Source organism: Lactuca sativa, chromosome 9, assembly GCF_002870075.4.
Source record: "Lactuca sativa cultivar Salinas chromosome 9, Lsat_Salinas_v11, whole genome shotgun sequence".
NCBI classification, from domain to species: domain Eukaryota; kingdom Viridiplantae; phylum Streptophyta; class Magnoliopsida; order Asterales; family Asteraceae; genus Lactuca; species Lactuca sativa.
Genome location: NC_056631.2, coordinates 192,422,336 through 192,447,991, shown reverse-complemented (window position 1 = coordinate 192,447,991; position 25,656 = coordinate 192,422,336).

The following is a 25,656-nucleotide window of genomic DNA, read 5'->3' as shown; positions in this document are numbered from 1 at the left end:
ACCGCACCGCATAACACGGTTTTAAACTTCTGCGGTGCAGTTTGCGGTTTCAAAAAAAATCAAACCGCATATGCGGTGCGGTTTGCGGTTTTGACTTTAAACCGCACCGCGCACACCCCTAGTGGATATAAACGCTCTTTTTCTGGTAAACTTCCAAACAATTTCCCTGTTTACCTGATATATGCATTATCATAGTATCTTTTTAGATTTAACATACATTAATTTCTACAGGCATCATATCATGTTGTATCTTTTTACATTTAACAAGATTATTCTCTTATTCTGACATTGCTAACTCTTCTTACAGAATCATCTTGATTTCTGTTGTGACTTTTCTTTGTGGTAACTGTAAACACCAGAGACATCAGCATTCTATATTGATAATGTATGCAGTAATCACATGACATGAAACAAAGAAATGTTTGTAGCGTTGGATGGAACCCTTCAAAGTGAAGTTTGAACTAGCGATGAAAGAAAGCACTTGGTTCAAGGAAATGGTGGTATACGTGTAAGAACAAACAAGGGATTTAGAAGAACACCACAAGCCAAATTTTGAAGAGCCATAAAATATTTTCTCTAAAAAATTGATGCCATGGTGCCAGAAAAGAACATCGTTACTTACTTGATCAATGGGCTTTCACCAAAGTTCGATTTCATGACCATTGTAATGCGACACAAAACTCTTCTTCCCACCTTCTTGGACAGTAGGTCCATCATATTACTCGAAGAACAACAAATGGAACACCAAAATCGGCGATCCGGACAAGTAGTTCACATTGATCATGCATCTTCACCTATTGTTCTCAATGTAAACCAATCAAATCAGGGCTCAAACAACTAAAATAACCATGGTGACAGGACAAACGCAACGGTGGTCGTCACAATCGTGGTGGAAGAAGCGGCAACATAAACCAGGGAAGCAACGATGGTCAAAACTTCGCTGCGGGAAGCCAAAAGATTGGCGGAGGAGAGGTCTGATACCCTTCGCCGACAGCAGGTCGTAATGCTGCTGGTGGGTGTGAGTCTCGATAGGCGGCTGGTACTCGGTCCGAAGCAACTCATCATCCCACATGCAAACTTCGGCCCACATTCAACTTTTGGCCCACACACACCAGCAAAATTAGTGGGCTTCCAATTTCTCCTCTCCACAGTAGCTGCATGCTTTCTTCGCTGGACAAATGGCTTCATCACCTATCACCTTGGCAGTGGTTCCCAATGCCTCAACCCAATGACCAATAGACTTCTCTAGCACAGGTTTTTAGCTCCATGAGCATCAACGACCCCAGCATGGCCCATTGGTACATGGATTCCGATGCTGCCACTCATCTCTGCGCCAACAAAGATACACTCAAAAACTTTTATTGATAAGTGCAATCTATCTTCGGTTTTAGTTTGTGAATTGTGACGGATCTCAAATTACTATTATCAGCTCATTCCAAACACACCACTCTCATTCAAAATCCTTTTCATACCTTGTCACTAAAAAAGTAAAAATGCCATTATTGCACCACAACTCATAAAAAATCTCATCTTTCTGTGTAAATTTACCCGTAAACAATTAATTCTCCATTGAATTTAATGTTTTTGGTTTTTTTTGCAAAAGATTTCAAACTCGGCAAATCCTTATTCCGTGTGACAACATGGGCGACTTGTATCGTGTAACAAGCCGTACTCCTCAAAACTTTGCTTCCATTAGGTCATCCACATGGCATCAAAAACTTGGACATCCTAGAAAAAAAACGTCTTTAAACATTTACTTTCCACTTTCCAGTCATTTTATTTCATGTAGTAATAAAAATTCCTTAATGTTATATCATGTTTGACAGTTAGGAAAATATGTTAGATTTGTTTTTGATTTGTCTCACACAAGTGTGTTTCATCTCTATGTCAAATTGTTTATTTTTATGCTTCAGACTTTGCGTTTGCAAAGTCATAATGGAAGATAATATTATGTTATATTTCTTGATCAAATCCTTCAATATGTCTACAAATTATAAATCTGAGTTATGGCACTTACCGTACAATAATGTGAGATCTGGTTCGTTGTCTAACATGTGTAAGAATATGGTACATGCAATGCCCCACATATATAAGAATAACTAGATATACGAAAGTTGCGCTTTACGAAAGAATTATAGAAACTCGTTTCTAGGGGCGGATCTTATATGGGGCTAGGGGGGCTGTGCCCCCCCCCCCCCCCCCCCCCCCCCCCCCCCGCGCCTGATTTTTTTGGTCAGAAATAGTCCCTATACTTTAGTTTTATACATATTTGACTCAAAAATATAAAATTTTGACTATCGCCCTCCCCCCATGTTCACAAATTTTTATACAAATTATATGTTCGGCCCCCAAATGAAAGATTGAAGCTCCGCCACCGCTCGTTTCCTCATGATCATGCTTGTGGGTCTTTGAGGACTACTTCTATTTGAGGAAATATACGCATACATATGTTTATTGATGAATTCAATAAGAAAGCATGTGTTTATTTCCTAAAGAAAAGTCACATACATTTAAGTATTTCAAAAAGTTTAAATCATCAATAGAAAAAAGAAATTCATCACTTAGTTATAACTTTACATTATGATTACATGGGAAAGTACAAATTTAACTATTTCAAAATGTTTAAATCATTGATAACAAAGAAACATGATCACTTAATTATACTTAGAGATTTTTTTTAAAGAAAATGAGATTAATCATCTGAATTCTAATTGTTAAACACCCTGAAAAAAAAAACAACATTGTAGAAGGAAGAAGATGACTCTTATGAAGTTGACTAGGATAATTTTAAAGGTAAGAAACTAACCAATAATTTCTAGGTTGGGGTCTTACCTAGTGTAATTTATATTTTGAATCATGCCTCAATAATCAGTGTCAAAGAATATGATATCTCAAGAAGTATTGTCATATATGTCATGACAATTTTTCCTTATTAAATAACAAACATATTTTAGAAACCAAAATAACTTTTATTTAAAACCAAGTCAGAACCATCTCATGAAATAATGTATACATCAATAACTTCATCATAAAACCATAGATAAATCACTAGACAAATTTAGTTGGTTCCTAATCAAAAGGGTGGCAATAGGATACTCGTGTTCCTTGATTAGATCAAACTGTATGCTTTTTATCTTTTTTTTCTTCCTTTTAGTCCCCTTATGTTTTTACAATTTTCCGCACCACATTCTATGTCCAATACTTATGAGTTAGAAGTAAGACTATTATGGTGTTATGAATACATGTAAACTGCCATACTCTTTGGCTTTTAGCTTTTCTTGACCTTTAGATATCTTAGACGTCTATATGCCTTCCATTTCGTATATCCTTGTATTAGAAACCAAATATTTCCTCTAGGTTCCTACATTGAGTTCTCTTAGAATAAGTATCACTTACAAGAGGGATTAACTTCTTTCTCTTGTTGCCTTGTCTAAGAGTATCAATATAGAGGATTTGACTTGTTAGACTATTCAGTCTTCAACAGGCCATTCAATATCAAAATAGGAACAATCATGCTCATCATATTGAAGTTCGAGATGACCACAACATATAAACTAGTCGACAAGTTGAGGATAATATCTACAGACAACTCTCGACTTAAATGATTTTATATACACTATAATTCATCAATGTATGCCTTTTATTTCCATGTCATGAACACTAATACTAAATTCTTCTTCCACATTGCAGCCCTTTAGGGATTTCATGATCTCAAATCACATATGTATAATCCTCCCTTGCAACATTTCCTAAAGTTGGTTCAGTATAGCATACACACCATTATGTTCAAATCTCTTTTGGATCTTAGGAATCATCATGCTTGACATGACGTGGGCCATCTCATTTGGTTCATTAAGACATCTTTCATACTTGTCTTTGGCATCCTTATTAGATCTAGCAGGAGGATCCTCAAGAGCAGTTTCCTTAAGAGCATGAATTTTCTTCGCAAACCTAAGTATAATTATCATGAAAAAAGGAATCTAATACCATTATTGGATCATGATGCATACTCTATTTAGTTAAACATAAATAACAGAAGTATAACAAAAAAATCATCATAGTTGAACTATGAATCCTTGTTCAATAATTAATAGAAAATAAGTATCTATAATAGGGTTAAAAAATTACCTTTATGATTTCAAGCAGATCTAGGAACCAAAGTAAAATCTCTTTAATGGAATCGCACTCCTTGGCTTCAATTAAGGAAGCAACAAGATAAAATCTTCTTTGACTGATAACCTAAGAACTTGAAAACTCTTCTAGGGATTGTATTATCGAAGGTCAAAGAGGAGAAGAAGGGGAGAGGAGAAAGAAATGAAATTTTTAGGGTTCATTAGTTGCCTCCTTTGTTCTTCTTGTTGGGTTTTATTTAAAAATAGTCTAATTATAGTCTAAAAAATGACATGATTAGCAATGGAAGCAATTTAAGATTTGAATAAACTAAAACCATTTTACCTACCAAGGATCATTTTGAAAAACTATGATAGATTAAATCAACCATGGAAAGGAAAAAAAAAGTTTACAACCTTTGAAGGCTTTGATTCCTTTTGGAAATTAGGAAGTTAATGAAGAAGGTAGAGTATACCTCTCCTTATCTAGAGAAACCAACAATTCTTCAACTTGATAAGATGCTAGTCTTGAATCTTGTAACAAAAAGAATAGTTTTAAGCTTTAAGTCATAACCTAAGTCATGAATTAAAGAGAGCAAGGAAGTATCACTTCTTTCTTCAATATTCTTAACACCTTAAGAACTTTAGAGAGAGAGAGAGAGACACACACACACACAGAGAAAGAAAGAGAGTATATACGGTTTTAGGAACAACAAACGATCAACCAAAACTAGCTTCAAGTCTTACCTTTTATGCATGGAAAAGTCTTACCAAAGTACTTATTTCGATACCTTACTAAATGAAGCATGTGATGACACTAAAAGGATGAACAAGCAAGCAACCACAAAGACCAAATACCCTAAGGTATTATAAGGCTTAAGAAGTAAAAGAACGAGGAGTGTAAAACACTCTTCCATTATTTATATAAATCATCTTATATTTTTTAAAAACTAAAGATGGTTAGTTTATATAAAAAAACTTATGATATATATAAATCATTCCATATGATTTAATTTGATACTAATAATACTAAATTATTATTTTCATAAAATAATGCTTTTTCCAATTAATTACAAGAAATATAAATATTTATAAAGAATCAAATTTGTATACATAATATATATATATATATATATATATATATATATATATATATAAGTATTTATCAAGAATAAAATTCCTATAAATAATATATTATCATCAATATGTTAGTGTGACTCTTTTAAGATCATATATTATCTAGCAATATCATTCTATAACGCATCTTGGACATAAAGATATTTCAATATCCCACTTGCACAAGACACATCATATATTTATATAGATAGTGATAAACATCTAGCAACATTTCATTGCCCTTAGTAATATATGACTCTGTGTCATTCTATCAACATACAATTCATAGAAGCTCGTAGTTGCAATTGATGTATAAGGTAAATTTAACAATTATCCCTTTATTACATACATCCTTTTGAACATAACGATTGGATAGCAATCAATCACATTTGGTGTTCAACTTTTGATAATACACAATATATGTCTTGCTCTCAAAACATCAGAGGAAAAAAAATCCCATCTTGGCCATATAAGCCTCTTACATAATTCACTTCACTCTTGATAATGGCTTTTATAACTATCTGGTTAAGGATCAACATTTGACCACATCAAATCATAACACTCCATAGACGTAAGTACCAATATGTATCTCAGTTAATAAGGATAAAAAGATAGTATATTTTATCAAGTATCACTCATGATAATGATCCATGACATGATCTTGATGCAGATCTATTCAATACTAATTCTCTCACAAGTACCTATGAATCTTATTTATAACTTCTTGCCTAGTTTCATCTTGTGAGAGTCAACCAATTGAATTCATATTAGTCTTACTTCATAATTGTTCCCACAATTATAACCGACTATGAACTTTTAGAATAATAAAATGATTCATGGATTAAACATGTTAATATAGAACACAACAAGTATTATTATGAATATCATATCCCAATATATCAAAAAATACATTAACTGTTGTCACAATGTTGATGGGTTTTGAGCATTCTAACACTCCTTTGGTGTACATGCAACCCGATAAACCTTGGATCTATGTTTTCTCTATTATACATACAAATATTCAATATTCCAAGGTTTCATCCTAACTAGCATAATATGAAGCAAGTATACTACAAAATCCTAGTTAGATAACATACCTTTTGATGAAGCTTGAAGTCTTGAATTTTAAGAGCTTAGCCCTAATAGTGTGGAAGCCTCAAGTGGAATCACAAATCACCAAAACACCTTGGAAAACTTGAGAGAATAGTAAGCACACTAGAAATTGGCCCACTCATGTATCCTTACACACTAGTGCCATTTCATGTGCCAAAGACCTCTTTATATAGTATGGAGGATTAGGGTTTCATCCATGTAAACCCTAATACCCATGACCTTTCATTTCCAAAGGATCCATGGGTTAAAAACTCCATGGACTATCCATGAAAGCTTAGCCCAACTTAAATGAACTTGGCCCATGCTATATATTTAAGAGTCCATATTTAATTAGTTCCTTTTGATCAAATTAATTCTAAATTAGTTATTGATCAATACTAATTAAATAATATGATTCCATATTAATATATTAGAACTTATAATATATTAATATAAATCATAAACATACTATTCTCAAAAGACTATCCATACAAATTGTTCTGGTGAAGTGCAACCCAAATGGACAATGCCAAATCGGGTCAAGTACATACCAATTATAGTTATGGACTTGGACACTAATCCAAAAGTCCTCCACTTGGATAAGTCTACAACTATTATTGCGTATGAATCCAATACCTGACTAGCAATCATTGCTCTTAAAGCCGCTGTCGAACTCTGATCTAGTCAAATGACTTGTCCATTAGATAAGGGATCATATATTCCTCCATTCTATATATCATATGGACTGAGACATTGATTATAATCATTCTCTCTGTCCATTTGTTGTTTCCCGATTTCTGATTTATGACGACCGACTAATTGAACAAATCAAATCAGTCCAGGCTTGGCCAAGCACTTGAGGTGTCATCACTAAATCATCTAGGGGCCCACAGATACCGCTTTTATCCCTTCAAGGGTAAAAGGAATGGATAAACTTCGACTCATATGCTTTTTTTACTACTTGTTGAATCATACATAAAGGAACGTTTTATAACATCGAGTTACCAATGCGTTTTCGCGCAATCAATGTATAACGAACTCATAGTCAACAACTCATATCTCTAGTTTTGAAGAATATAAGATATTATTGTCTCATGATCACTCGTGATAAAATCCATGAAGTGAGTCAAATGAGTGTGGGTTTAATCCAATACTCAGAACTTATGAGCACTCATGGTGTTGTAGCAACTCTTGATATGTCCAACATCTTAGACATCTACATGCCAACTTCATGACAATCTTGATTCATATCTACTTCCAACATATGACCGACTGTGGATGGTTTGAATAACTTAGTCATTCAGGAATAATGAGCTAGTTGTTCTGGAAGTCAAAACATGCAAAGTGAAACACAAGACATTACTTGAGGTTTACACAGATTGAATAACTTCCACCTATGGAGCCATTTCCATATTCCCATTTTGACTATCACTTCTGAACAAGAGTTGCCTCCTTTCAGAATATGTCAATATGGTCCTTCCAAAATTAACACTATACTTCCAACGGTCCCTGAGCAACCAATCTTTGGTAAACCTTAGATTGTCCTCGACAATTGCTTAATCATTTTAGTCATATCCAAATATAGACCTTTTCCCCTCTTAATGCCCCCAGGCATTTGGAAAATTTAGAAAGTATGAATATTATAGGACATGTAATCGATCCTATATCCGAAGCATATGGGACACGATTCATGATGTCTCACAAAAAAACATGATTCGACATCAATCTTTTGCTACAATATTTTTTATTTGCCATTTTTTCATTATTTGACTATGAAGAGGGTTGCCATAATCATAATCGAATTTTGAGAACGTAATATATATATATATATATATATATATATATATATATATATATATATATATAGAATTTCCTTAAGTTGAGTCATTCCAACATAAAATTCATATATATATATATATATATATATATATATATATATATATATATATATATATTGTTGGATATAGTGTGTAAGTCCATAACTATATTTGGTATGTACTTGACTCGACCCGGCATGGTCCATTTGGGTTGCACTTCACCCGAACAATTTATGGATAATCTTTTGAGAATAGTATAAGTTATGATTTATTAATATATTATAAGTTCTAATATATTAATATAAAATCATATTATTTAATTAGTGTTGATCTATAATTAATTTAGAGATCAAAAGTATGACTAATTGAATATGGGCTCTTGTGTTTATATAGTGTGGGCTATTGCTTATTTGGAATAGGCTAGGATTGCATGGAAAGTCCATGGATACTCCATTGAGCTTTAACCCATGGATCTCATTGAAATGAAAAGACAGGGGTATTAGGGTTTACATGGATGTAACCCTAATCCACCACACTATATAAAGGAGGCTTTGGTTCTTGAAATCACACTAGTTGTGGTGAGTATACTAAGAGGGAAGATTTCAAGAAGGTTGTGACTATTCTCTCATGGTTCCAAAGTTTTTGGTGATTTGTGATTTCCATTTAAGGCATCCACACTATTGGTGCTAGGCTCTCAAGCTCCAAGCAATCAACTAAAACTACAAGGTAAGTAATTCTACTAGATTTATTTGATTCAAGTTCCCCATGCCATGCTTGATAGGATAAGAACCTTGGAAAATTAATTATTTGCATGCATCTTAGTTAAACATAGATCCAAGGTTTCTAGGGTTGCATGTACACCATAGGAGTGTTAGAATGCTCAAAACACATCAGTGGTATCAGAGCCTAGTCTTGTTTACTTGATACTTGATATAAATTGCTTAAAAAGCGAAATTTTTTGTTCATTGCACGTATGAACTCGCTGAGTCCTTGGGGGGACTCGACGAGTCCAAGAAGAAATGCATGTTACTCGTCGATTCTGTTCATGCACTCGACGAGTAGAGGCTGAAGTGTCCATTTTTTCAAGTTTTGTTGCTGGAAATGGACTAGAAACATTACCCTAAACTGTTTTGGTGTTATAAAACTTGTTTTAGATGGTGTAATGTTTATGCTAATCCATTTACAATGCCTATTATCAAAATTACAAGTTTTATGAGTAATTTATGATTCTTGAAATGTTCATATTCATGTTCTTGAAATTATGAAGATTAGATGATTATAGGAATTGTTTGTAACCTACTTGGTAGTTTAATTCATGGTCATTATGTGTTTTAATAGAGTCCATAACTTGTCCTCACGTTATAGAAAACCAAAGGTCACACTTTAATAAAAACCATTAAAAGAACACGAGAGTTAGAAAAAATGAAGAGTCTTCATTTTTAAATACTCAATTAAATTCATAAGTTATAAGAAATGAAAAGTTTTGAAAATTTACAAAACTTGCCTTCAAGTTTTGGAAAAAGTAAAGTCATAATTAAAACTTTAGTTCCAACCCTTAGAATTTTAAAAGTTAAAATTCAACCTTTATACTTTATAATATTATAAGTTAATAATCTATATATATATATATATATATATATATATATATATATATATATATATATATATATATATAAGATCAAGTCATCTTACCGCTAGTACGCCTCATTCACGAAGTCGGTCTATAAGGGGGGTATAAGGTTGTTGCCTATAAAATGGCAATTTAATGGGTGTCCACTCTCACCCACCGCTTCCTTGATCGGTTGAGGGTCGTTAGCCGAACAGGTAGGACAAGGACTTATAAATTCTCATTAAAAGTATAATGATAATTATAAAGTAACTAAATGCTTAAATTAAATTCCCAATCTTAGTTACTTTAGGAAAATGTGAATAAGGTGCTAATCCATGAAATTACACTTTACACTTTGTTTAAGTCGTTAGTGGAGCGTGTGTGGTTAACTGGCACACTAACTTGAACTTAAAAAGGTAGGTAAAGGGTGACTTAATGATTATCATAGTATCGATGGAGCGTGTGTGGTTAACCGGCACATCGATTGAGGGGTAATACATTAAGGGTACCGAGTAATTTGCATGGTTACTTCACACCTTGTTTTGTGATTTTCGGTATCCCAGTCACAAAACTTGAAGGGCACACTCGAGATTGAAACATGCCATTGAAGAAAGTTCAATGAATCTCAAAGAATCTAGGAGTTTCTAAACCAATTAAAACCTAATTAAATATTTTGTTTTTCATGGTGGAAATTGGTGAATCGTCATTCACCTACCTTCAAATATCTTATAGCTTAGATTATGACATCGCTCTTCTAAGTTATAAAATATAGTGTTGGGTCCTAGCCTTAATATTACATTTGGGTGTTTTATTAAGGACTATCTCTATATCTAATCTAATATATTCCCTCTTCTTTTCAGATGTCTTCCAATAACAATGCTTCTGGCTCAAACCCTACTAGCTCCTTCTCTCTCATGAATCTTTGTGGGAGAGTCATCTTTGATGGATCCAAATTTACAAATTGGATCAGAAACATCAGGATGGTCACTCGGTATGAGAACAAAGAATATGTTCTCGACAAGGAGCTGAAGGTACCCGAGAAAACTGCTACTCCTGAAGAGCTTGCTGAATATGAGGTACATGAAAGAGATGCTACAAAAGGGGAATGCATCATGATGTCCACCATGACAGCCGAGCTCCAAAATTCCTATGAGGACTATTATCCTTTTGAGATGCACCAGGACTTGATGAACCGCTACCATCAAAGTGCTCATCAAGAGCGATATGAAATAATCTCCTCCATGATAACAACCCGAATGAAGGATGGTGAACCCATTACGGGCCACATGCAGAAAATGAAAAGCTATGTGGACTGTCTACTGAAGCTGAATGTGAACTTCCCCAAGGAGTTAGCAATTGAAATCATTTTGCACTCCTTACCATCGTGTGATGATCAATTGCGCATGATATATCACATGAACAATGAAGAAGTCACCCTCAGCAAACTTCAAGGACTCTTGAAGACTACTGAAAGTGGTCTAAAGGGTAAGTTGGTTGTTACTACTCCTACTCCTACTCCAACTGCGGCCAATGTCTTGGCAATCGGGCATGGCAAAGGGAAGAAGAGAAAAAACCATTCTAAGGGTACCAGGGGTAGGACCCTTGAAGGATCCTCTGCAAGCAAAACCAAGAAAGGTTTTGTCACTCCTTATGCTAACCCTAATGAGGCTGAATGCTTCTATTGCCATGAAAAGTTGCACTGGAAGCGAAACTGCCCAAAGTACCAGCGAGATTTGAAGGATGGGAAAGTAAAACCCATATGTAGGTATATACACTATATTGTCTAATAAATCACCTCATTTTAAGTCTTGGGTCCTTGATACAGGTTGTGGTATTCACATATGTTCTGATTTGTAGGGACTAAGAAGAAGTGAGAATGTGGAGCAGGGAAAGATAAACTTGATCATGGGAAACAGGAAAGCTTCACCTGTCACCAAGATATGAGTTTATTCCCTAGTGCTAAATAGTGGGTTTACATTAGATTTGAATAAATGTTATTATTCGCTAGAAATGGCAAGAAGTGTTATTTCCTTTCATGCGTTGTATAAACAAGGTTTTAACTTTTATTTTTATAATAATAATGGCAGTATTGATGCTTTCTTTAATAATGTTATTTATTTTAAAGCATTACCTTTAGATGGTGTGTATGCAACTGTATCTGTTGTAGATAATATAGGAAATAATGTATTGTGTATTGACTCTTCCACTAGCTTAGATAAAGCATCTTTATGGCATTGTCGTCTTGGACATGTAAGCAAGAAACGCATAGGCCAACTCCAAAAGGATGGAGTCTTGGAGTCATTTGACCTAAAGTTGGATGATAGTTGTGAATCTTGTTTGCTTGGTAAAATGACAAAGTCACCTTTTACTGGCACTTGTGCTAGGGGTGAAGGTTTGCTGGACCTTATACTCACAGATGTGTGTGGTCCCTTCAGAACCGCCACAAGAGATGCTAATCGCTTCTATGTGACTTTTACTGATGATTTTAGTAGATATGTATATGTCTACTTAATCAAGCATAAGCCAGAAACCTTTGAGAAATTCAAAGAGTTTAAGCAAGAAGTGGAGAATCAGTTGGTCAGGAACATTAAGATGCTTCGATCCGATCGTGGTGGTGAGTATCTTAGTACTGAGTTCCTTGACTATCTTAAGGAATGTGGGATTGTCTCACAATTGACACCTCCTAGGACACCACAGTTGAATGGTGTAGCTGAGAGGTGCAATCGGACCTTGTTGGACATGGTTCGTTCCATGATGAGTCGAGCTTCGCTACCAATCTCATTTTGGGGGTATGCGTTAGAGACTGCCGCCCATATCCTTAATCTAGTCCCTACAAAGAAGGTTTCCAAAACACCTCATGAGGTGTGGACGGGAAAAGTTCCCAATCTAGACCACATCAAGATTTGGGGTTGCAAGGCTTTTGTGAGACGCGAGACTCACGATAAGCTCGAACCTCGAAGCGAAAGGTTTAATTTCATCGACTACCCACATAAATCCTTTGGTTACATCTTCCACGGACCCAGTGATAATGTGGTCTTTGTAGAAAGAAGAGGATTCTTTCGAGAGAGAGCATTCATAAGCCAAGGAGACAGTGGGAGGCAAATTGACCTTGAGGAAATTCAAGAGTCAAGTGGTGAAGGAACCTCAAACCTTAGCCCTTAACCTGAGGAGGAAACTCCTGTTGAGCCGACTGAAGAATCTATACCTCTGAGGCGTTCCACCAGAGTTAGGAATGCACCTAAGCATTATTATGGTTTCCATATTACTGCAGAAGGTGAAACACTTATCAGTGATAACAGACTGGTAAATCTGGATGAGCCTAATAGCTACACAGAAGCCATGGCAGGCCCTGAGGCTGCTAAATGGAAAGAGGCTATGGACAGCGAGATACAGTCCATGTATGACAATCAACTTTGGAACTTGGTTGAAAATGTACCTGATCGTAAGATCGTTGGGTGCAAATGGATCTTCAAGAAGAAGATCGACATGGATGGTAATGTACACACTTATAAGGCACCACTGGTTGCAAAGGGTTATTCTCAAACTCCGGGAGTTGATTATGATGAAACCTTTTCACCAGTGGCCAAGATTAAATCTATTAGGGTTCTGTTAGCCATTGCTGCATTTCCTGACTATGAAATATGGCAAATGGATGTCAAAACCGCTTTCCTTAATGGAATGTTGGCTGAAGATGTTTACATGATTCAGCCAGAGGGTTTTGTCAGTATAGAGTACCCAAATAGAGTGTGTAAGCTCGAGAAATCCATTTATGTATTGAAACAAGCACCTTGCAGATGGAATCTTTGCTTCGATGAGAAAGTCAAAGAGTTTGATTTTCAAGGAGTGAATATGAATCTTGTGTCTATGTCAAGGCTAATGGGAGTATAGTCAGCTTTTTGGTACTGTATGTGAATGACATACTACTCATAGGAAATGACATCCCAACCCTGCAGGAAGTAAAGTCCTGGCTTGGGAAGTGTTTCACTATGTAGGACCTTGGAGAAGCTGCCTATATCCTTGGGATAAGGATTTTGAGAAACAGGAGTAAAATACTAATTGGACTTAGTCAAAGCACCTATGTAGACAATGTGTTGAAAAGATTCAACATGCATAACTCCAAGAAATGTGAGTTACCTATCTAGTGTAATACCAGACTGAGTAAAACTCAGAGTCCGAGTACAGAGGCTGAGATAGCTGAGCTGAGTCGAGTACCATATGCTTTTGATGTAGGCTTGATCATGTATGCTATGACCTGTACTCGCCCCGATTTTGCCTTTGCTTTGAGCATGGTCAACAGATATCAGGGGAATCCTAGCAAGGCTCACTGGACAGCGGTAAAGAATATTCTCAAGTACCTGTGAAGGACTAAGGACTGGGTCCTTACCCTTGGTGGGAGTGACTACTTGAGATTTGTAGGGTATACTGATGCTAGCTTTCAGACTGACAAGGATAATTTCCACTCTCAGTCGGGCTGGGTCTTTACCCTAAACGGAGGGGCAATTACTTGGAAAAGTTCCAAGCAGGAGACAGTGGATGATTCCACTTGTGAGTCAGAGCATATAGCAGCAAGTGTGGCAGCAAAGGAGGCTATATGGGTAAAGAACTTCATCGAAGACCTTGGAGTTGTACCAACTATAAAGGAGCCAATGGAGATTTTCTGTGACAACAATAGTGCGGTTGCCTTAGCCAAGGAACCAAGAGATCATGGGAGATCCAAACCCATTGATAGAAAATATCACTTCATCAGACATCAAATAGAAGAAAGAATCCTTGTGGCAAAGAGGGTATCATCGGATGAGAACCCAGCAGATCCCCTAACGAAGGGACTGACTCGGGTTAAGCCTCACCAGCATGCTCGGAGCATTGGGATGAATGATGATATTAGTTTTAGTAGTTAGGTAATCTTGAAATTTGTAAAATGTAATTGACATTTGATGACAAATAAAAGCTGTTATTTATGAGTAAGTGTTGCTATCTCTTGTCAATCGTTTACTATTATTTCTTTTTGCATGTTTTGACTTCCATAATAATTATGTTATGGTTTATATCATATTGTTCAAACTCTCCATAGTCGGTCATATGTTGGAAGTAGATATGAATCAAGACTGTCATGGGTTGTCTTGTAGAGGTCTAAGATGTTAGACAAAGCGGGGCTACAACACTCATGAGTGCTCATAAGTTCTGAGTATTGGATTCAACCCATGCTCACTTGTATCACTTCATGGAATTTATCTCGAGTGATCGTGAGACGGTAATATCATATAAGTCTTCAAACCTAGAGATAGGATTTGTTTCCTATGAGTTGGTTATGCATTGATTGCACGAAACGAATTGGTAACTCGATGTTATAAACCGTGCTTTTGTGTGTAATTTAACAAGTAGTAGAGAAAACATATGAGTCAAAGTTTATCTATTCCTTCTAGGATTAGAAGCGATATCTGGGCCCCTCGATGATTTCGTTTTAACCTATGTACCGGGCCCGGTCAGAACTAAATTGATGTGTTCAGTTAGGTTCTATGTCAAACAAATCGAAAATCAGTAAACAAATGCTGGACAATAAGCAAGACCATGTTCCATGTATTTGTCCGACTGATATCTAGAACAGAGGATTATATGATCACTTATCTTAAATGGCGCTTCATAGTTCAACAGAGTTTAAAGAGCTATGATTGCTGATTGGTTCCTGAAGTCATACTTGCAACTATAGTTATTAGACGTATCCAAGTGGGAGACTGTACGATATAGTGTCTAAGTCCATAACCATATTTGGTATGTACTTGACCCGACCCGACCGAACAATTTATGGATAATCTTTTGAGAATAGTATTAGTTATGATTTATTAATATATTATAAGTTCTAATATATTAATATAAAATCATATTATTTAATTAGTGTTGATTTATAATTAATTTAGAGATCAAAAGTATGACTAATTAAATATGGGCTCTTGTATTTATATAGTGTGGGCTATTGCTTATTTGGAATGGGCTAGGCTTGCATGGAAAGTCCATGGATACTCCATGGAGCTTTAATCCATGGATCTCAAGGAAATGAAAAGACATGGGTATTAGGGTTTACATGGATGTAACCCTAATCCACCACAGTATATAAAGGAGGCTTTGGTTCTTGAAATCACACTAGTTGTGGTGAGTATACTAAAAGGGACGATTTCAAGAAGGTTGTGACTATTCTCTCAAGGTTCCAAAGTTTGTGGTAATGTGATTTCCAATTGAGGCATCCACACTATTGGTGTTAGGCTCTCAAACTTCAAGCAATCAACTACAACTACAAGGTAAGTAATTCTACTAGCTTTATTTGATTCAAGTTCCCCATGGCATGCTAGATAGGATAAGAACCTTGGAAAATTAATTATTTCCATGTATCTTAGTTAACCATAGATCCAAGGTTTCTAGGGTTGCATGTACACCATAGGAGTGTTAGAATGCTCAAAATCCATCATATATATATATATATATATATATATATATATATATATATATATATATATATATATATATATATATCCTTGGCTAAAGATGATTAAAATCTCAATCTAAGCTTTTAGAATTGAAATGAAGTACGGTTTCCTCTCCCTTAATTATAGCAAAACAGCTTTTTCCGATTAAAACTTTTGTTTTCTATAATTAACATTGCTAACTTGCAACACTGATTATAATTATCATGCTCCCACTAACATGATGATTATTAGCATAACACTTATGCTCCCACTAGCTTTGACATGTACTCAGAAATCAATTGGACTTCTAGAAATCAATACTTTATTGACTTTCTCACCAAAGTTCAGATTTCTGATACGAGATGCTTTGATAAAACTTTATCAAAATCGTAAAACTTCCCTTAGACTACTCATATGTGTGTCTAAACAATTTTAGAGCTATGAAAAGGGATCCCATAATCATAGTGTTAATTGTTTAGACCTTTGCCATTCCTCACAAGTCCATGTTAGTGTGCCGGTTAACCACACATTTTCCACTAACGACTTTGAGAATGCAAATATCACAATTGCTATCTACTTAAAATCTACTTACGGAAAGCGTTTCCTCACCATCATTTTCATGAATTGGAGAAAAACCTTATGACACTTAGATTTTCTGGTGTATGTGTTCCTATCCATGTGAATTTGTCAAAACCATAATCACAAGACACAGTTAATGACAAATCCAAACTTATATGGACTGAACTAGTGCAGTCTTAACTTCTTTCCACCTAGCAACACAAGGGCCTACCATTGCTTCCAAATTGTTATGCAACTAGTTGAGAACTCTCAGAACTCATATGCAAAGCCAACTTTAACTGGAACTGGCACAGACATAGGAATATGTCAACACGATAGGTTATAAACCTCAAGTCGTATGCTAGTGATAAACTACATGTTTTATTCTTGATTAGACTCTTTCAAGATCTTTTAGACTCCCACTGTCCTCTTGACATATAAGACTCTTTTTTCCAGACCCATTCCTTGACAAACAAATATTCAAGAGATAGTGCGGATTCTTATCAAGACAAACACTTCACACCATTGGCCTAAGTTGGTCTCTGTTTTATCCAAAACATCACAACTTACCAATTTCAAATGTACAAGAGTAGGACATATTTTACTCTTACATTTGATAAGTGTTAATAAACCTTCTTTAAGATGTGTCACTCAAATTACAATCTTTGAGTATGACTCTAAGACTTGTTTTGGAACAAAGTATTACTCACCTTCTTGATTTAACCATTTCAATAATTCATGACTCCTCTTCTTAGCCATAATGCACTAAGATGTCCTTATAGGACCAATTGTGATATGGTTTCTTAATCATTAAGATGATCACAAAACATGATACTAAAGTACTCTCCCATCTTTTCAGATTTGAGAAACTTTTATCTTTCTGCCTAATTTGATTCTTCTTATTCGTTCTACCATACATCGAAACTTTTCCAATGTTTCAGAATTATACTTAAACTTATAAGTATAACCATATTTACTAAACTTTAGTAAATCATGATGAATAGTCTTATCAATCTTTTGTGGTGGACTTGACTAGTGCACACGAATGTGTACTCGATCCCTTTGTCCACGACTTGACTTACATATACATGTGAACAAGGAATTAGTCCTAATTTTCCAAAGATGAAAATTATCATTCATCATACAACTTGTATGATTCCAAGTTTCGGTCCAATTGAAACCTTGGGTGATGAGAATCTTTCCTTATTTGGTAAATTTAGACATTACCACAAATGAAAGAAACAAATTCATATTTCCAATAATACTAGAAACATACAAACATCAATTTTCCATAAATGCCATTGTAAGGAGATATAAAAATAAAACAAAATTTTATTTATTTATAAAATGCGAAAAGACTTTTTCCTTACAATGTAACTTTAAATGAAAAATATGATATTACATATTTTCTAGCAATCTATCATAACTCCTAAGTAGTAGCTGAAGAATCCGATCTTCGAACCATGCGATTGAAATCCATCTTCGCGATCAGATTTAGCATACTCTTCCTTTAAGTTTCCTTCCCTTTGCTTTATCCTTCCATACATGAAAATGTATTAAGAATCTTCAAATAGGAACTTAACAGAGTTAGATAGTGGACTTGCCTGAAGCAGAGTCAAACTTTTTGACTTAACCTTCTCTCAGATCTTTCAGGTAGTTAGGATAGCTTCGCAACCAATGCCCCTTCCTTTGGCAATAGAAACATATGGACCCTTTCGGAAAGGTACAAGAGACTATCTTAGACTTAGCCTTTCTCTTTACCATTTGGTCAACCGAGTTGACTATGGCCGATCCCTTTCCATTGGGAAGAGAAAGTTTTTGTGGATATCCAATGTTACCATTGTTAATATCCATGGTAGTTTGGGAAGTTGATCTTCTAATCAAATTTCCTTAACCAGTGCTCCGAATCATTGATGATTCAGCAACACCAAGCAAATAGATAATATCATTAAGGGTCATGTCATACTCTGTTACATAGTAGTCCTTAAAGAACTCACTATGTGACCTAGGAAGTGATTAGACAACATCCAACTTCCTCAAGACTTTAACACCCAACTCTCCCGGCTTGTCAATATGTGACTTCATCTCCAAGATGTGAGCACACATAGACCTTGCTTGCCAATATGGCTTGAGTGACCATCAACTTGTGGATTACGGAGAATAATTGGAGGAGGTGTAGGAAGAGAAATATGATTTCCATGAGATTTGGGAAGATCATAGTTGTTTGAACCAGACATCTACAATGGGAGAAATTCAAGTTAGTTGATTTAAGTCCTTAATATAACACCCAATATGAAATATTAAGGCTAGGACCCAACACAATATTTTATAATTTGGAAGAGGGATGTCGTAATACAACATATAAAAAATTTGAAGGTAGGCGAATGAAGATTCACCAATTTCCACCATGAAAGCGAAATAATTTATTAGTTTTTAATTGGATTTGGAACTCCTAGATCTTTTGAGATTCATTGAACTTTTCAATGGAATGTTTCAATCTCGATTGTGCCCTCTCAAGTTTTGTGACTGGGATGCCGAGGATCACAAAACAAGGTGTGAATAACCATACAAATATACTTTCTACCCTTAATATTTATCACTTAATTGATGTGCCGGTTAACCACACGCGCTCCACCGATCCTTTGATAAACATTAAGTTACCCTTTGCCTACCTTGTGAAATCCAGGTTAGTGTGCCAATTAACCACACACGCTCCGCTAACAACTTAAGCAAAGTGCAAAGTATAATTTCATGGGTTAGCACCAAATTCACATTTTCCTAAAGTAACTAAGATTGAGAATTTATTAAGGGCTTAGTTACTTTATATTTATCATTATACTTATAATGAGAATTATAGTCCTTGTCCTACCCGTTCGGCTAACGATCCTCCACTAGTCAAGGAAGCGGTGGGTGAGAGTGGACACCCATTAAGCTGCTATTTTATAGGTAACAACCTTATATCCCTTTATAGACCGACTTCGTGAATGAGGCCTAGTAACGGTAAGACTGACTTTGTTCTTATACATATATATATATATATATATATATATATATATATATATATATATATATATATATATATATATATTAACTTATAATACTATAAAGTATAAGGTTTGAATTTTAACTTTTAAAACTATAGGGTTTGGAATTAAAGTGTGTGTGAGACTTTACGAATTCCAAAACTTGAGGGCAAGTTTTGAACTATTCAAAAACTTTTGGATTTTCATATCTTATGAGTTTAATTAAGGTTTTAAAAACTTTAATGAAGAGACTCTTGAACATCCATAACTTGAGGACAAGTTATGGAGTTTATAAAACAAAAGGACTCTTCAATTGTGTAACCTATGAATTTTATTGGATCTTCGAAAGAAATGACTTTTGGTAATCCATAACTTGAGGACAAATTATGGACTCCACTAAAATACATTTAGATCAAGAATTAACTAACAAACAATTTTGCAAATAATTCATATGATCTACCAAAACTCATAAGTGTATGAAGAATCATCTCAACAATTTCAAGAATTACATTAACACATATAAAACATGAAATTTTGATAATAACCTTGAAATTGGTTTACCATAATCATTACCACATCAAAACGGGGTTTATAAGTCCAAAACAGTTTAAGGTAAAAATTCTAGACAAATTCCAGCCTTAAAACACGAAAATATGTTGTCCGAGGGTTCAACTCGTCAAGTGCATGAACCAACTCGACCAGTTGGATGAATTTAGGCATAAAATCGTCGAGTCCCTACCTGGACTCATCGAGTCAGCTATCCAGACATCATACAAACTTCGATTTTTAGCAAGTTTCAGCAAGTAGAATTAAAAACACGCTTAGGCTCTGATACCACTGATGAGTTTTAAGCATTCTAACACTCCTATGGTGTACATGCAACCCTATAAACCGTGGATCTATGTTTTCTCTATTATACATGCAAATATTCAATATTCCAAGGTTTCATCCTAACTAGCATAATATGAAGCAACTATACTACAAAAGCCTAGTTAGATAACATACCTTTTGATGAAGCTTGAAGTCTTGAACTTTAATAGCTTAGCCCCAAAAGTGTGGAAGCCTCAAGTGGAATCACAAATCACCAAAACACCTTGGAAAACTTGAGAGAATAGTAAGCACACTAGAAATTGGCCCCACTCTTGTATCCTCATACACTAGTGTCATTTCATGTGCCAAAGACCTCTTTATATAGTATGGAGGATTAGGGTTTCATCCATGTAAACCCTAATACCCATGAACTTTCATTTCAATAGGATCCATGGGTTAAAAACTCCATGGACTATCTATGAAAGCTTAGCTCAACCTAAATGAACTTGGCCCATGCTATATATATTATATATATATATATATATATATATATATATATATATATATATATATATATATATATATATAAGAGTCTATATTTATTTAGTTCCTTTTGATCACTAAATTAATTCTAAATTAATTATTATCAATACTAATTAAATAATATGATTCCATATTAATATATTAGAACTTATAATATATTAATATAAATCATAAACATACTATTCTCAAAAGACTATCCATACAAATTGTTCCGTTGAAGTGCAACCCAAATGGACAATGCCAAATCGGGTCAAGTACATACCAATTATAGTTATGGACTTAGATAATCCAACAAATGTTCCAATATCCAAATCCTAAATACAAATCAAAATTCCATTTCTAGAATAGAAAAATCTTATAGCTGAAGTATGACCATTCATACTTTTCTTAAGGGAAATACTTTATTAATGGGTTTGACTAAATTTAATTTGTGTGAATTCTATAAATACGATCTCCATATTAAGCATTATCTAAAGCATAATTACGTATTAGAGAATATGATTGGTGTTTTGACGTGATTTAGAGTCTCTTAGCTTGATTAAGTATACTCTTGAAGTCACAAAAGATTTCTATGTGATCCTTGAATGGTAGGAATCAACATAGTTTTTCAATGAACTCATTCATCCAATCATGTTCAATCTCAACTTCTAAAGTAGTATATTCTTATTTTGTAGTATACTGTTCTATTATGTTTTTCTTGGACCTCATTCCAAAAAACTTGCTCTTCATTCCATAATAAAGTCATAATCTAATTGTAATTTGATAATTATATATGTTTGTTTTGAAGTCAATATCTTCTGTATCTCTTTACACAAAAATCTTCTTGAAAACTGATTATCTCATCTTTATTCTCTTAGCTCTTCTTAAGTACTCTTAGAATTTCCTTTTAGTTATCCAATGACTTACCCATGTATCCAATTGGTATCTTATGATATACGTAATCATTTATCTAGCTCAAACCTATGTGATAGGTCCTTTTAACTAAAGCTCATAACAGTGCCATGTGGCAATGTTAAGAGTCCTCTAAAGGAATCTTGTATCTTAATCTATTTCAAGATATTGTCAATATATGCATTTAAATTTAAAATACATTAACATTTATATTTATCTATCTCTATAGATTTTACATTCCAAGAATGTACTTGTCTTTCCTACATCTTTCATTTCAAAAACACTTTCTGAGTCAAGCTGAAACGACCTTGCATAAGTCGGAATGTAATTTCTGATGATTAAGTATGTCTCATTAATTCAAGATTCGGAATATCACTATAACTCCCACTAGTTTTTAGTAAACATAGATGTTATCTTCTTTTTGATATTGTTTTCATAATAATGGCAATTCCAACCTTGAGATGTTTTCTTTATATCCATAAATAGATCTTAAGGCTTACACATTCTTTTAGGATAACATGGATTAATAAAACCTTCAGGCTAAGCTATATTGACATCTTCCAAGAAGGTGTCTACAAAGAAAAATGGTTTTCTTGAAATCTGTTTTCCGTATCTCATAATCAGAATATAATGTTATTGTAAATAATATTCTTGTTGCTATAATCATAGACACCTGAGAAAACGTTTTATCATAGTCATTGACATGAGTATGATTAATTTAATACATATCTTTCGTGATTAGGTACCATTTTAGAAGATATAAAATGATAGGAGACAAGTATGATAAATAAAGCATGGAGTTACTTTAAATTGAGAAATGCTACTTAGAAAAAGATAATTGAGTAATTTTGTAGATCTTGCTGATAGAATTATGTGGACATAAAGATTATCGAAAACTGAGTTCATATGAGAAACTTATGGTCGTTTGAAGTTCATATGAAAGTATGTTGCTATTTTGAGAAAGTCAATGGTCAACTCTTGATACTCATGACATGGAGGGATATCTGCCACAACGTTGAATTACATATGTCACGACGTGACAGTAAGTATGTGATGATGTGAAGAGTGTTTGATTCATCGAAACGTTCAAGATTCATACATGTCAAAACTAGAGTCTATTGACTCTCACAATGTAAGGCATACTTGGTCACGACATGACTTGAGTTAGAATGGAACGACACATTGCAAAAGAGTACAATACATGTTGAGATCGGGGTACATATGATCATCATGACGTGAAACTTAATAGGTCACAAATTGATGGGTATCTAGCTATTAATACGAGAGATTTCTTATAATTTGGGAGATTTTGGCACACGTGATCAGAGATGTTACATGGGAGTTGTTCATAGGATATTATACCGGAGGAGTTGCATCACTATATGCGAGGTACGGGGGGGCCCGAGTACGAGATGCGTTGAGGTATTTTTTACCCAATTAATTTATGATTTTGATATGTAAGAATTATTGTTATATATTAGACCCGAATATAGGTTACAGATCTTCATGATATGGAGTTGTTATGAACCTGTTGGTGAGACTAGTGAGAAAATATTACGATTAGATATCGAGTTTGATTGATTGCAGGGGTCGAAATGAATATAGTGAGGAGTCAAAATATATTAAGTCTGTAAAGGTTCGAAATCTAAGTGCTTTTGACTATATATGTATTTACAAGGCACATTTCGAATTCGAATTTAGAATGTATACTCCTTGTATTTTTTTGCTGAGTCTATAATACCTTATAAATAGGGTAAGTATTAGAATGGAGAGTAAATTTTGTGCTCTTAAAGTTTGTAATCACTCTCAACTTCTTGTACTCTTTACCAATGAAATATGTGCCAATTAGATCTTATTTACACGATGTGTTCTTCTTGTTTTCTTTGATTGATTACTTATGTGTTACTTGATTCTAACTCACATAATGTTTTTGGATGCATATGTTTCATCATGAATCTCAAAGACAATCTTTCTAAATTTCAGTCAAAAGTTAATAAGGGAATCTTTTTGGGATATTCACACAACTTTATTGCGTGTAGGGTGTTGAAAAATCGAATAAGAAAGATCGAAGAGACTTTCAATCTTACATTTGATGACTATTACATCAAGAGAGTTGAAGTGTCTTTCATTCAAAAACCTATAATTACTGAAACAAATGATAAATCTAAAATCATGAATTCTTATGACATTGATTATGATTTGATTTTTGGAGTTCCAGATAAGGCGATTGATGCTGAAAATCATGCTAGTGATAATCATGTTCCAGAAGCATCGAAACATTCTGATGATTCGGCTGTAACAAGAGAAAAAGATGATGTGCATTTTACATCAACTTCAAGAGTGAATGTCGAATGAGTATCAATTTCGAGATGATCAAGTGGAGGGGTAGTACTTGAGTTCAACTTTACATGATGACAATCATGATTCGACTGTTGAGGGGGAGCATATGAGAATTGCAACTCAAGTTGAGGGGGGCATGTGTTGGACCATGCTGATGTCGAGGGGGAGCATCAGAACACAAATCATTTGGTCGAGGGGGAGCCATGCAGATCGTATCCTGATAATATCAATGATCAAAATCATGATTTTCATGATTGTACTGACAATATTTCAAATGTAGGAGAAGGTTCAAAAGCAGATGATATTTTCGAAGATGCACCTTTAGATTTTGATCCTTCATATCCACCGATGGGTAAATGGACACGGAATCATCCAAAGGAACGTGTTCTTGGTGATCCAAATTATGGAGTTTTGACACGAGCCCAGATTCGAGCCAAAAATGAAATGTTGAATGTTCAACAAGAATACTGTATGTTTAACGTGTTCATTTCGAAACTAGAACCAAAAACAGTAAAGGTTGCGTTAGAACACTCTGTTTGGGTTGTTGCTGCAATCTGAACTGGCTGAATTCGAACGAAACAAAGTTTGGAAGTTAATTCCTAAACCAAAGGATGTTTCGTTAATTGGTTTAAAATGAATTTTTAAAAACAAAACTGATAAAGAAGGCAATGTGATTCAAAATAAAGCAACATTAGACATAAACGGTTACTCTCAACAAGAAGGTATCGATTATGAGGAAACTTTTTTCCCATGTTGCACAACTCGAGGCTGTTTAAGTTTTTCTTGCATATGCAGTGCATAAAGATTTCAGTGTTTATCAAATGGATGTTAAATGTGAGTTCCTCAATGGAGTACTAGAGGAAACGGTCTATGTAAAACAACCACTTGGTTTCTTCAATGATAAGTATTGTGATCACTATTCTATTCTAGAAAAGGCAGTCTATGGGTTGAAACAAGCACCTCGTACCTGGTATGCAACTCTGTCCATTTTTTTTGAAAATTGCTAAATTTAAACAAGGATCAGTTGATCCCACTTTATTTTGAAAGAAATTTGGGAATCACCTAATTCTTGTTCAAATTTATGTTGATGATATAACTTTTGGTTTGACTGACCCTTTGTTATCTCAGGAATTTGAGGAGCTTATTAAAAGTCAGTTCATAATGAGTATGATGGGGAAAATTTATAATTTTCTAGGTTTGCATATTTGTTAAATCAGGGAAGACATTTTTATTAATCAGGAGAAATATACACACAACCTTCTTGAAAGATTTGGGATGATGAATAACACT